This window comes from Atta cephalotes (assembly GCF_000143395.1).
Source record: "Atta cephalotes unplaced genomic scaffold scaffold00030, whole genome shotgun sequence".
NCBI classification, from domain to species: Eukaryota; Metazoa; Arthropoda; class Insecta; order Hymenoptera; family Formicidae; genus Atta; species Atta cephalotes.
Window position 1 is genome coordinate 2,193,390 of NW_012130094.1, and position 14,187 is coordinate 2,207,576.

The window sequence follows — 14,187 nt, forward strand, 5'->3', positions numbered from 1 at the left end:
AGAGAGAGAGAGAGAGAAGGTAAAGAGAAAGATGCAGAGAAAGAAGGAGATAGACAAAGAGAGACAAAGGCAAAGAAGCGACTACCAAGTCTGACACAGCGTAGAGGAGTAAACGCTGATATCGTTCTACGATCATATACGCTGAGCCGCGCACATCGCGACGTTCCAAAGGACTAATAGAGAGCTGACAGATCGACAGCACAGAGCAGAAATCCACGAGGTGAGCGACACGAGATCACGAGGAGTTGCGAAGTTAGATTGCGGGGGTAGCAATGACAATGGCGGTAGGTGGTATGGCGATATATAAGTAGCTAGTACAGCTCAGAGAGTGACTTATCATACGCTTTACTTATCGTACGGCTACGGCAAATTGAAGTTTCGCGACTGCAGAGCGACAGGAGGCAGCCTATAGAAACGGGAAGAGAAATGTGATGATGGTGGGTAATTTTAGCGGTAGAAAAGAGTTTTTAATTCTTGAGAGGCATTATACGGTTATGACTGACATTTGGTACGAATAATTTTTATACGATCAAGATGTGTGTCTCGAAAATTCTTGAACATCTTTCTTTTTTTCCTCGACCTTCGAAAATAAGTTCTCTATTTAGATAAATTATGTCTCGTGCAATATTTAACTCGACACATTTACGCACGTTTTAATTTTAGCAATTATTTATTATATTTATTCTCACAATTAGCTTATCTCTGAAACATAAAAAAGGGATGCCACTCAAGAATAAAAAGAGCAACATAAAAGATGAGAGGAGAAAAAAAGAGGCAGAGAGATTTAGATGGATAGAATAGAAAAACAGAAAGAAAGGCGGAAAGACGGTGCTGGAAAGTAAGAGATCATTTCCTTCAGTTCAGAGCCTTCGGTGCAGTTTTTACTTTCACGTGACACGTGATACTCTTACTACTACTAATGCAGTACTAAACTCGTAAATTCAAGGTACGTTAGCACCCGATCCGATCGAAGATCAGAGACTCTGCGTAGGAGAGAGATTTGCAGATTGAGATCGAGCTGATAGCATTCCGTAGTCGTCCCATTCACACGCGCACGCACAAGCTTCCTCTTCGCGTTCTCCGGTGGCGGATCCGGTGAAGCTTAAAGCTCTAAGATATATCAAAGTAGCGCAATCCTTTTATCTGAGCCGGAATATCGACAACTTTCCTATTGGCTATTTCGACCACTATTTTCGAAATAATGATCTGTAGTCCAATAAGCGTTTGGTATTATTGGTTTATGGCATGGTTAGTAAGTCTACGAAAATGGAAGATCTTTGCTTTGGTATATCTAGAGCTTTAGTGAAGCTAACGGAAGAGAGTTACCGCTGAAGCGAAGCGTGTCAGATCACAGGCGCACATCGACGATCGATTAGCGATAATGAATACGCGAATACGAATGATCCCACTTATCATTAGAAATACGATGAATGTAAACATGAAGATTTAATTACAAAGCTAAGAACAGACTTTTGCATAATGCATAAAACATAAGAGAATAAATTAGGATTAGTAAAGTTACTTTATAAAAATAATTCGTTATCGTTACTCATTACTTATTTAAATGAATAACTATCGTTTACTCAAAAAGTAACGAATTGTTACAATTTTCATTCTTTTTTTATCACGAATTTTGATGATCTTTTGTAAAATGGCATTCAATTGTCTTGGTCATTAATTGATTAGTTCAATATGAAAAGAACATAATAGTAATTAAGAAAAAAAAATCTTGTAATAGTTAATTACAACATGGTTAAACACTTTCTTTGTTTGAAATTCATACACATGTTTTGTACAAAGTAACGATAAAAATAATTGTGTTAATGCTTATTCAAATAATAAATAAGGAAATGTAACATCGTTATTCATTCATTACTATAAAAAAAATAATTGTAATACCGGTATCACACTAATTTGATATCACACTGATTGGGGATTGCATCTGCATTCGTGTTTGCGTCTTTTAAGCAAACAGAAAGGATCTGTTGGCCAGCAGCTTCTTTTGGATTGATCAAGAGACGCAAAACGCGAACGATAGTGTGATACGAGCATTATAGGTAACGCGTTATTTCTTAATCCTAGAATCAATCAATTTTTTATTTCATAGAAAAGAAGGACTCTGATTGGTTAATTTTCTCACATATTCTTTATGCATTGTACAAAAGTCTATGCTTCCGCTTTTAGGATCTAAATAAATAAACTTGCATAGCTATGTAACTATATGCATAAAGAAAGTTACAATAAAAATGAGATAGTAATAATAATCACATTTCTATTACAAAACGCACGTAAAATGCAAATGGATAATTTTCTTTATGCATTTATGCAGCTATGCAAATTTATCTAGATAGACCATCAAAGTTTATCGAGATAAACTGCACAATTGCGTAATCATATGCATAAAGAAAATTATTAAATCGCAATGCGTCCTTATGATAGAAATGCGAATTGAATAATTTTCTTTATGTATATGTTTATGCGATTATGTAAATTTGGATAAGTCCTAAGGGCTACACACAAAGTGCATAAGCATAACATAGCATAAGATCATCCGGATCAATCAGCATGTTACATAAACAGTAGACGATTTTATGTTAAATAGTTCTAACATAAATTGGTCTTATGCTATACTTTTGCATTTTGTGTGCAAAAGAATAATAAATATTTAATTGTTTGTTTCGAAAATATGTAGCTGATATTAACTAAAGTTTGACACTTAGGCGAGAGTTCGCAATGTATGATTTGAGATGTCTCGAAATAAGAAGATTCTCAATTCAATTTGATAAGTGAGTTCACTCAATTGGTCATTCAATTCACGGCTTATCATTTATCGCTCGTCTATGTACGCGAGATCTTGAAAGGCGATAGATTTGAAAAGTCATCTCTCACGCCACGCGTTAAAAAGCGTGCACGTCACTCGCAAGGAATCAGCGGAGCGACGAAGTACTGCCGTTTGAATAGGTAGTTCTATTCTTCATTGAAACATATCTACTTTAAAGTTCTTTGCCACGAGCGAATATGCACGCTTTTCTAAAGGCTCGCACTTGTATAATCTGATATTATACGAAGATGAATCGTTCTGTAGCAATAATCGCGATAATAGAGTTGCGACAAAAATAATTTCATTAATTCTAACATTTAGTCAACATTTAGTAGACAAATCAGTTATTTTTGCCAACATTGAACAAAAAATTATATTAAAATTTATTCTTATAAGTTCGTTTCTTTTTTTTTTAACTAAGGAAAATTAATTTAAATTGATTTGTTAAAAGAAAGTAAAAATATAGTCGTATAATTACCATCAATTTTATTATGCTTTGCGCGTTTAAAAAAATATTATATTTATAAAAAGAAGAATAAATAAAATTTAAGCTTATTAATAGTGATTTGGAATCAGATTTCAATCAAATTTAATCATTGATAAATTTATGTGTTATCATATGTTGACTTAGTTATCAGATGTGAGCGAGCTTTTGGTAAGTTGATTATCATGTTGCTCATCTGTTTCGTATCTATGCACGTAACCATCCAAACATGTTCGTACGCATTGCGTTGCATAATTTGCATTTCATGCGATGAATAAATTTACGCATCACAGAATTGCTATTACGGTAAAGAACTTATTATTGATTTCTACTGAATACATAACCGCATCGTTTCTACAAATTATATGCACGTCTCAACATAATTAAATTATAATTATCTTTACATTATGTACCATAGAAAGATGTCAAATCGACAATGCAACGAATTAAAAATTTGCGTACGTAATGCGTACAAGATTGTCTCTGCAATATTACGAAACGCCACGCGGGATCGCTTTTTACGAAAACTCGTAGCTACGTTGAATCGTATAATCCTAAACCCGTATTCATATCCCATATTTATTATTACGATCGCCTAATTTCCAACCCAGGGTAGTTCCGTATTTTCATATTAGACGATAAAATTCGAAATGAGACGGATTTATTGTTCAATATGGGATATGGATGCGGATGTTTAAAAATCACCATTCAAAGACCGTAGATTCCTTTCCTTCGTAATTATAATTTGCTAACGGCGAGTGTGATCGAACGAGCTCATATTTGACCGAATATCCGAAGATTCGTATGTAGCGATAAATAAGCGACGCGACGTAGAACGCATAAAATGTTTAACGAATGTCCGTTATATCTCGGGATTGTAATTGAAAATGACGTATCGCTGTTTAATTGTCCGTTGTGCGATTTATTTATCACAAAAGCGCGGTGTGTGCTGCCTTTAAAATGAATTGTGTCCTCCGTGTGTTTTGCTGCTCACTATTTTACTCCTCGATTCATTAACACTGTATTCACAATCGACGCTGTCGTTTTTACTCTACGAACACCACTTACATTTACTTCCGGAATCTTAAGATTTTGTCTCTGAGATTATCGTGGTTATTTTTGTAGCAAACTACAATATACTAAAGTCACGTTGAAGAAAAAAGAGACAAAGAGCGAATTGTGATCGAGCCAAGTATCACCCTTTCCATTGGCCAAATTTGTAGTTTTATCATTGGACAATTATTAGGAGAATCTCTTTAGCTTTTCATATCGTTGCGACGTTTTACAATACGGCTAATAATTTTCGATTCTCTGCAAAACATGTTACATGTAATATTTTGTATATCTATTCAAAGATGCAGAAACGTTCATTTCGATATCCTCTATTGCTGGTTATCGATTATTAATTTCCTCTGATGGCCGAACGATAAATGTAATACATAATAACGAAATATGTGATATCTAATTATATCTTCGTTATATTTGTTGAATTATAGACGCGAATTTATGTCGCTGTAATGCTCGGCGGTGTATATCAATCAACCTATTTGCATTCAATCCGGCAAGTTCGCATGTATATCCTGGTTAGTTGGCTTTGCTATAGCCATGATGGAAATTACATGATGTTAGTATATACAATAACTGCGTTTGAGTAAAATAATTACGTCAATGGAAAATTTATAAAAGCCTCTAAAACACTGAATCGAAACACAGATTTTAAAATAAAACAACGATTACAACCGTGCAAAGGTCTTACCAACAGGTAAGAATTATTTCCAGTTTTTATTTCAAAAAATGAAACATGATACCAATGCGTTAAATAATTATAAAAACTTTTTCATCCCTTTTTGATAATAACAACTTTTTTTTATAATAACATAAAATTGGGGCCAATTTTACATATATTTTTAAATTCTTGCATTTTCAATTTAAAATAACTACAATTTAATCAAAACTTTTTAGTTACAATTTGAAAATAATATGGTAAATGCAATTTAATTCGCAATATTGTTATATGGCGATATGCAAATCTCTTGGGTGATGCAATTTTGTCATGCGTATTGTCAAAATTGATGTAATCATCGTAAAAATTAGATTGTAACCGAAAATTTGCGTTTCGATTGTTGGCTAAACAAGTATTCTTTCGAGAATATAAATAATCGAGAGTTGTGATAAGTTCGTTAATTATGATGACGCGACAAAGATCATAAATCAAATCGTTCACTTATCATTTGTTCTGGACTTCTGGATAACGAAAGAGATATTTAATACGCAATAATAATTGTATAATAATATCATTTATGAGTCAGATTCAACTATCTTATTTTTGCAAGTGTTGCGTTAATAATACGATGATTGTAAACTACGTTGTCTTTTTGAATATTTAAATTTTCAGCCATTTTTATTTTTTATCGCAATAAAGGCTTGCTCTGTGGTTTGTCGTCACGCTTGTCGCCACAGTTGCTATTGTTGCTGCAAATAAAAAGGATAGGCCCAAGGGGAAACATTGAAACATTGTTCGAAATCCAATCTGACACTACTAATTCGGTTCACTCAAATATTTACTCGTATCTATACACGGTTTTTTTTCATCCCGTTGGCAAATAGAATTTTTTTTCTCCTCGTTTCTCTACAGTCCGCTTCTCCATAAATTTTTTTATAAGAATGCGTGAACAATTTTTGAATCGTAAATAATTGAAAATAATATGCTCTCTGCTGAACTTTCGAGAAGCAATTAAACGTAGTTTTACTGCCTGTTCAAGCGAACAGTTGTCTTTTTCAGAATTTTTCAAAGATTTCAGCTTTTATATTTAATATTAAATACCAGTATTAAATATGAAATATCCAGGACATTTCAATTCCTCGTTTTTGAAAATGTTATTAATTATTATAGACAGAATAAGACTGAAAATATGACACTGAATAGAAATTATATTCTGATATAATTATAAGATACAAAATAAAATGATTCGATGCAGACTTGAAACTTACTGGGATGTTAGGCTTTTATATTTAAGATCCTTTTAAGTACAGTCATAAAATGTCGTAAATCAATCCAAATAAGGCCATATTGATTATATTAAAATGTTACTTAACACAGTCTTGAAATAAGAACTAACTACATGAAAAGAATTTTGTTGAAATGTCTAAAAATTTAGATACAGATCTGAAAATAATTTTATTGGACCATCAAAATAATTATGTAAAAAACTCAAGCATGCTGAGCAATATTACAAAAATTTTTGACAGCAATTGAGTATTTTACGTAATTATTTTGAGTCCGACAAAATTAAATTCTTTTCAGATTTGTATGTAGTTAAATTTTTAAGTATCTCAAAATTATCTTTTCGTGTATAAATATTGGTCTTAGAATTAATAAATTACAAGTTATAACATACGCGCATTTCATTTTTCTGTGTAATGTTAAACTCATACTATTATATATCATATGAACTCGATTATCACGCTCGTGTGTATTATCGGTACTCGTCGCACTTGTTTTTGCGAAATTGGATTTCGATGATGCGGCAATGATACAAATGTTTCGCGTTGCACCGATAATGAAATGGCATTTATATTCCACCGTTTCCAGTGCGATTAAATTAAACATCATACGCATTCTTTTTTGCGTGATCGCGTCGAAAATTCAACATGCATTCGCGAGATAGATACGATCGCGAAATAATTGTGAATTAGCCGTTTGCATGATGATATTTCGAGTGGAGCGCTAGAGAGCAGAAGATTGAAGATGAAACGTCGAATGAAATTCTTGTCGAATGCCAGAAAAGAATTTTTTCGCGAGCCGAATTATGTTGGCCGAAACAGCTTATACGTTCGTTCGTGTCTTTGAATTTACATGAGCCTTTAAATTTCCACTGGCTGCTCCGTTCATTTCTACACGCTGCACTCGCTATAAGTATTCTTAGAGACGAAGAGGGTCGTCGTAAGTGCTCGCACTTTTACCTCTGTTTTGCGAATTTTCGGGCAGCCTGTGAAGCTGTTTTGGAGATTAAATTCCTCACTGGAAAAGAAATTTCAATGTACTTTTGACGAATTTTTAAGATGAGTGAAATCTCATTCGAGTATACGAGAAGCAAGAATGAAACACTCTGTTGCACTTTTACGAGCTGTTCTACTTTTCATCGTATCTTTGTCGCATGTTTTTAATCCCGACGGACTTGAAAGCAATTCGTTACGATGTTTGCTTCCGCGATTTCAGATTGGCAACAAGTACGGTTTCTATTTAGAAGCAAAATATAGAAACGTCTTATCGTTTGATATTATATATTTTGTTGAAAGTGAGCAAAAATATTCTCTTGAAGGAACGTGATATGTTGGATGGAATTTGATAACGACACAAATTAAAGCTGATTACGCTTTGTAGCATGTCTTTGGAATTAACTGCGAATAAAACGGCAGGTCAGTTTTCATTTTTCATTCATGAACCTTTAACTTCGCTGGGGAAATATACGGCATTCAAAGGAACGCAAGCTCGGAATTGAAACGGTTGATAAAAGAGTGGCGGCGCAAAGTTGCCTTGTAATCACCAAACGGTCGAAAGTTTATGAGAGCTATGCACTTGTAAAATATCGTAATTTGCCACCTTCTGGATTATGACTCATAAAGTTTTAACGCTTGGAAAAACGGTGTTGAATAGGTACCGTATTCTATTCGTTTCGTGACGCGACGAAAGGCGAGTCAATTATCTCATTTCCCGAGTTCCTTATCGGAACATTTATTCCGTATGATTCGCCGTTCATAAAAATTCATGGCATAATTAGCAATATACTTGATGGACTGTGCGGTCGCGATAATTTGTCATTGTAAAGAATACGCTTAATTATAAAATCGTTAGCGTAACGTTCACGAGGATCTTAAAGTAAGATTAGCTAACTAAACCATAAAAAAATCTTTAAACTAATAATAGATTAGTATAGATTTTTAATTAACTTAGGAGATTATAGAAAATTTATTTTATTTTCTTTCATTGTTGAAAAACATAAGCTTTTTTGCAGAGTATATGCTGCAGAGAAATTTATTTACAAATATTTGTATAAATTATACGTTTACATTGCAAAATAAAAATATAGTGAATGCTGACAGCAATAGAGAATAATTTATATCACAGTACAGAAAAGTTTTCAACCGTCAAGCACTGAGGAAATTATTCAAGAAGTAACGAGTTATTCTTTTTTGTTTGGATATTAAATGATCCTATAATCTTTATTTACTTGATGCAAAGTTAGTCCATCAGTGCAACCTGACTCGATCTTGCGGTATCCTCTATCGCGCAATCTAAGTTAGTATCTATATGAAACAGCCTAATTGCGAAATAAACCCACACTTAAGTAGTTTAATCCTTCCGTAATTGTTATCTCTTGTTACTAGAACGTAATTACCAAGTTTCTTGACCTTCCCACATATTCTCTGCATTTCAATCTGATACTTCCTGCAGTCTACAGTCGCTTTTGGCCAGTGGAAAGGGTAACATCGCTGTATTAAAAATGATTAGAATAGCTCTTTAATGCAGTAGTTATTAACTCTTAAATGTTGCTTGAACTTTTGGATGAATATTCTAGTATTTCGTAGAAAAAATATCTAATTCCTGATTTCAAAATTATACAAAGAAACTTACTTAAAGAAGCTTCCCGCACATTTTTTAAAATTCTTAGTAGTTTAATGTTGTACGTAGATCAAGTTCTGTAATTCTAGAATTTTAAAAAAGCTATTATTTTACTGCCATGATTGTGTTTCCAGAAAGTTTGTTTGAATACTGAGAAATGTATTGTTGTGTATCGTGTTTTGTAGTCGTGTCGATGAGTGACATCGATGCTTGAACAATGATTAAGCTATGAAAAATATGGGAAAACATAAAATGAAGAGAGCGAATCGAGTAGTTTATAACGGAAACCGCTTTTCGTTCAGTTTACGAATTCGAAAGTGCAATAAGGTTTGAAAAAAAGACCGTGCTTTGTAACCTAAAGTAAAGTTCAATAACTTCAGGATAGATTCTTGCTGTTGAGTGTAAGTATAAAATGTTTGAGGGAATTTCGAAGAAAATTGTGAAGATTGCGATTGTAATTGCCGCGTTTGTCGGGTCTTACCTGATGACGTGTAAGCATCGCACTCATATGAAAGACGAATGTAAACATTGTGATTACATTCAGTAGACATTGCCTGTAACGTATACATATCCATTCGCGTCTCGCACTCATACTCATGTGTATCCACTCGTTTACGTCGCGACGTTTAAGTTTTCTGATAGACACGATATTGAGAATATCGCAAAATTTATTATACAAATTGCATGTACCTTTCAGTTCTCATCAAACACGTTCCTAATACTGTTTTATGTACAATCACGAAATGGATAATCAGAGTAATAATGATTGGAATATGTATGTTCAATGACCTTTTTTCCGGATTGTGTTTACGTGCACCATAAAATTTTGCACGTATATTATTTAGTATAAAATATGCTAAGGTTAAAAATGACATTTAATTACTATTTTTATTAAAAGATCTTAAAATATTGAAATGGGTCAATATTAATCTTAATTTATTACACAATTAATAATACGTATAATTATGTTAATGTTAATGTAACTTCATTAATTCTATTTATCTATTTTAATTCGATCCATTATTATGTTTGTTGAGAACGTCGGCGAAGCAACTAGATTCGCTATCGAACGATAAGTCGAATAAACAATTTGTACCACTCGTTCGATCGCACGAGAAATGATTTTGAATTGTTCTTTAATTTCGATAGCAGCTGAGCTTGCTTTCGGCATTATTATGACAAGCGTTAGGAAAGAAGAAAGAAAGGATCTAGACGGTCTTGTCGCGAATGAAAGAGGGTATGACGTGCGAGGAGTTTTCCATTTTTCCGCTGTTGCTCAATCGGGATCTCGCGGAGATTGATATTTGTGTTTCCTCGAAAGTCTTTTCTAATTTTTACTGAAAAATCTTCCACATATTTACAAATGATCGCGTGCCGCATACTATGTGAGTTTAATAAAGTCAAGTTATAAGCAGGTCGAACATGAATATGGGAATAGGAATAAAATTTTGGCATAACGATTTGCCAATTTTACCGATTCATGATGGACGATCGAGTTAAACGGCGTCTACAATGAGATTTTAAAGCATAAAACTTAAATTTTACGCCTTAAGCTATAAGAAAATAGCAAATCGTAGTCTACCATTCTCCTCTCCTTCGATTGGTCGAATTTCTCTACGATTTAAGTCTTAAAACTGAAATTTCATGTCTTATAAAATCTCGTTGTAGACGCCGTATTACAGAACGGCACAATCGAGCACTATGACTCTTATCTATCCCGATCTAGACCGCTATTTGATAAAGTCGCCGATATCCTTGCGCTCGAAAGGTCGTGGTCGTAACAATTTGAAATAAAATGGATTTTGAAAAGCCAAATGTCTTTTGTTTAGACAAACGTGTCTTTTTCCTTCTCCTCACGAGATAAAAATGAATATAATGAATAAAGTCATATAAAAACATGATCGTAGGAAAAATATTGTAATTAAAATAGAATAGCAATCGTTTTTTAACCAAATATTACGAAAATTAAGATGTGTACCTCGGCTTAAACTGCAAACGTAAATTCTGTTTTGATGAATGCGCAGTATAATTAGAAAATAATAACGCAAACATTTCTGTGGTTTTGATATTTTTCAGAGAGAAATTATAATTGTGAGAGATTATAATAAATTTTATTTCGTGAAATTGTACAAAAATATGAAAGAAGATAGGAAAAAAATTTGTTGTTTTTTAATTATTTATTCTTTCTTCAATTATTTGTTAAGAACAAGAAAACTCCTCACAGCGTCGAATTTAGCTTTGTCGAAGTAGGTAGGTAGGAAAGGTGGATCGGTACCTATAAGTGGCACCGCCTCGGAGGTTCGCGTCAACACGTGGGCCACCAGCAGGGAAAACACCGTCTGTGACAACAGGATGGTTACACCTGCAACATCATACACACACACACACCCGCCTGCTATTCGTATTCTGCATATGCGGCGTAGACGACGTGCATGTGTGAGTGGAGCCGATCGATCAATCGATCGATCGACTGTATGTACTTTTCTTCACAGCTTCTTTTGTTTTCGAAAATCGTTTCTTGAGAGGAAGGGAAGATCTCTCTCTATGAGAGGGTATTACGCGAGTAGGAAAAACTCAAGGAAAACGTGGGTAATTTCCGCGAGAGGAAAAACGGAGGCCGATGCTTTCGCGGAACTTCGCGCGTTGTGCACTATCTGACTGGAACTGCGACCATTACCACCGGCCGCGATGCAAACATTTTCCACGCTGCCCCCCTTTACATTCTTTTCTTTCCTCTTTTCGTCGCAACCATTGCAGAATTTACAGACGAACTTCGCAGAAGTCGCGCGAATTTCAACGGCGCCATCGAACCGGCGCTTCGCGAGAAATCCGACAGAATACGTGGGTGGCTTTCGCAGAGTCGTAGGAGATAGAGATCGCGGTGAGAGAAGATGAACAACCTTGACGGCTCCCGGGAAATCCGACAGTTCTCCGCAAATTGATGCTGCTGTTTTTCCAACGAAACGCTGCGTCGGAGCGAGCGTAATTCTGGGCACTTTGTAATAGATCACTCCGAATCCTCATATGGAAATGATCGCGGCACGGTCGGAAGATATTAAATCCACCGACGAAATATTTATGTATGTGGAACAGAAATGCCAAACAAACTCATTGCATTCATGCTTCGAATAAACAAACGATCCCTTCGTGCGTAATAAAATAAATCCTTAAACGGGAACGAATACGTACTTTTTTTTTACGATTCACTAATGTAGTAGACGATTTGGTACCATTAATTACGATCGACTTTAATCACCGGCAAGAAATAAAGCTCCTCGCACGCGTGCACGTCGTCTGCGCGACAAAAATCCAGATGAATTACGTTCAATGACAAAACGATTTCCGTTTCTTAAACTTCTTATCTTAACTTCTCATCCAAACAGTCGTTTTTCTTCAGGGATGGAAAGGATCGTCACCGGTAGTGCGCCCAGGTCGTTTGCTTTCAGCAAGAATTAGCTTAGATTGGACTTTGTAAGAGTCGATATATTCCAAAGATCAAAGGGCTCGCACGATCTATCTACTGAACTGACCGATAAATCGGCGTGGATTTGAAAAGCCGATCTAGTAGAATCGCAACATGTATCCGATTGTTTGACATGCTGCCGTTTACTCGATAAACCGACGAGCAAAGCAGTGCCGATGCTCGAAACGGACGAAACCGTTTTGTTCATTCATCGATTCGTATCCAAGAATCGATTCACGCTGATCCCTTAAATCGGCTTGTTCATCTTCGAACGCGAGGATTTAACGGCATCTTGCGAATACGTGGAATTCCAGAGAAACGCGGTATGCGGCTATCCGTTCAATTGAAAATTCACGACTAACCGATTTTCCCAATAAATTCGCGCGCGCGTCGCGATCTCCGCGCCGATTCATCGTTGCATTCCTCACAAACTAAGAAATTCGCATGAACTTTAAAGCTGCTCGTTGCGTGGAAGCGTGTGATAGGGGGGTCTCGCTGGCACCAAGATTGGATCCGTACGTGCGCCGACTTCGTGATAAAATTATGGATTATGTAAATCCAACGAATAAGGAGGCCGCGTCATGATCTTGTTTCGGAAGGAATTGTCTATCCGTGTCATCCATCTCTGTGTGACAATGGAGACCCGACTTTATTGTTCCGTCAGTAACAAATGTCTTTTTATCACAAATATTCTACAATATTCTATAATATCTTTTAATATTCGGAGCGCAATTCGTTTCGCTATTATTATTGTTGCAGCTAACTGATTAATTCTCTTATTATTTTCATTGTAAATTGAACAATGAGATTAAGGACCGTTTTCGCAGCTGATAGTCATATAAACCTTTTTGCTTCTTTCTTCTTTCGCGCCGGAAATCAATCTAATCCCTTAATCTCGGCGGGGCTATTCTTTCGTCTGATCGATACGAGATTTTCCCGGTTCAATGGCAACGCCCTTTTACGATATGTTTGCTGGAACCTCGTCGCCTAATTCATTCTCAATTTTACACTTTTTGTGTTTTACTTGAGCGGATTTTCGTGATGTTCATTGGGGACCGCGTCCTTATTAACGTGAGAGTACCTGTGAGTTCCTCGCGGTTTCAGCGAGAGTTTGGTCGTCAAGAACGCGGTATATCGTCGATGAATATTTCAGCACGATTGCTCACGTGAGTTATTCCATTCGTTCTTCGTGCGAAAGCCCTTTTATGACGGTCCCTGGTGAGATACTTGCAAGCGTGAGCTCTAACACGTAATGACTTTTATCAACTCCCGTTCTTAAATGATAAACGAGCGAGATTGATTATCGTAGATGTTTAGGATGTATCTTTAGGATGTATCTTTAACTTCAAGAAGCAAAAACGATCCACGCAGCAAACGAGAGTTGATAAAGCCTGCGAGTGGAAGTGTCGACGGTTGCGATATCTCGCTTTGCACGATCTGAATCTTACCTCTTGTCCCGATAAATCGTTATCAACGGTACGCATCGTCTTGAAATAGAGGAATAGGCGGAAGCAGGAAAGTGAAAGACGAGGGGGAGAATCGTGAGAAGATAGAGTGAGAAGAAAAAGTCAGAAAAGAGAGAAGAAAAAGAGAGATGAGTGGTTAGTAATGGGATATGTCGAGGTCGAAGATAGACCGCTAGAGAATTCCGCGGGAAACCGACAGAAAATGAGATAAAGTGGAAGGCATAGCGTCGAGAAGAAAAAAAAAGAAGAGAGAGAGAGAGAGAGAGAGAGAGAGAGAGAGAGAGAGAGAGAGAGAGAGAGAGAGAGAGAGAGAGAGAGAGAGAGAGAGAG

General features: G+C 35.7%; 1 protein-coding gene across 1 annotated transcript in view; it reads right to left on the reverse strand.

Moving 5' to 3' along the window:
- LOC105620882 (neuronal acetylcholine receptor subunit alpha-7) overlaps positions 1-14,187 on the reverse strand; it is a 271,050-nt gene that overhangs the window by 28,435 nt on the left and 228,428 nt on the right. The gene's annotated exons all lie outside the window — the stretch shown is intronic.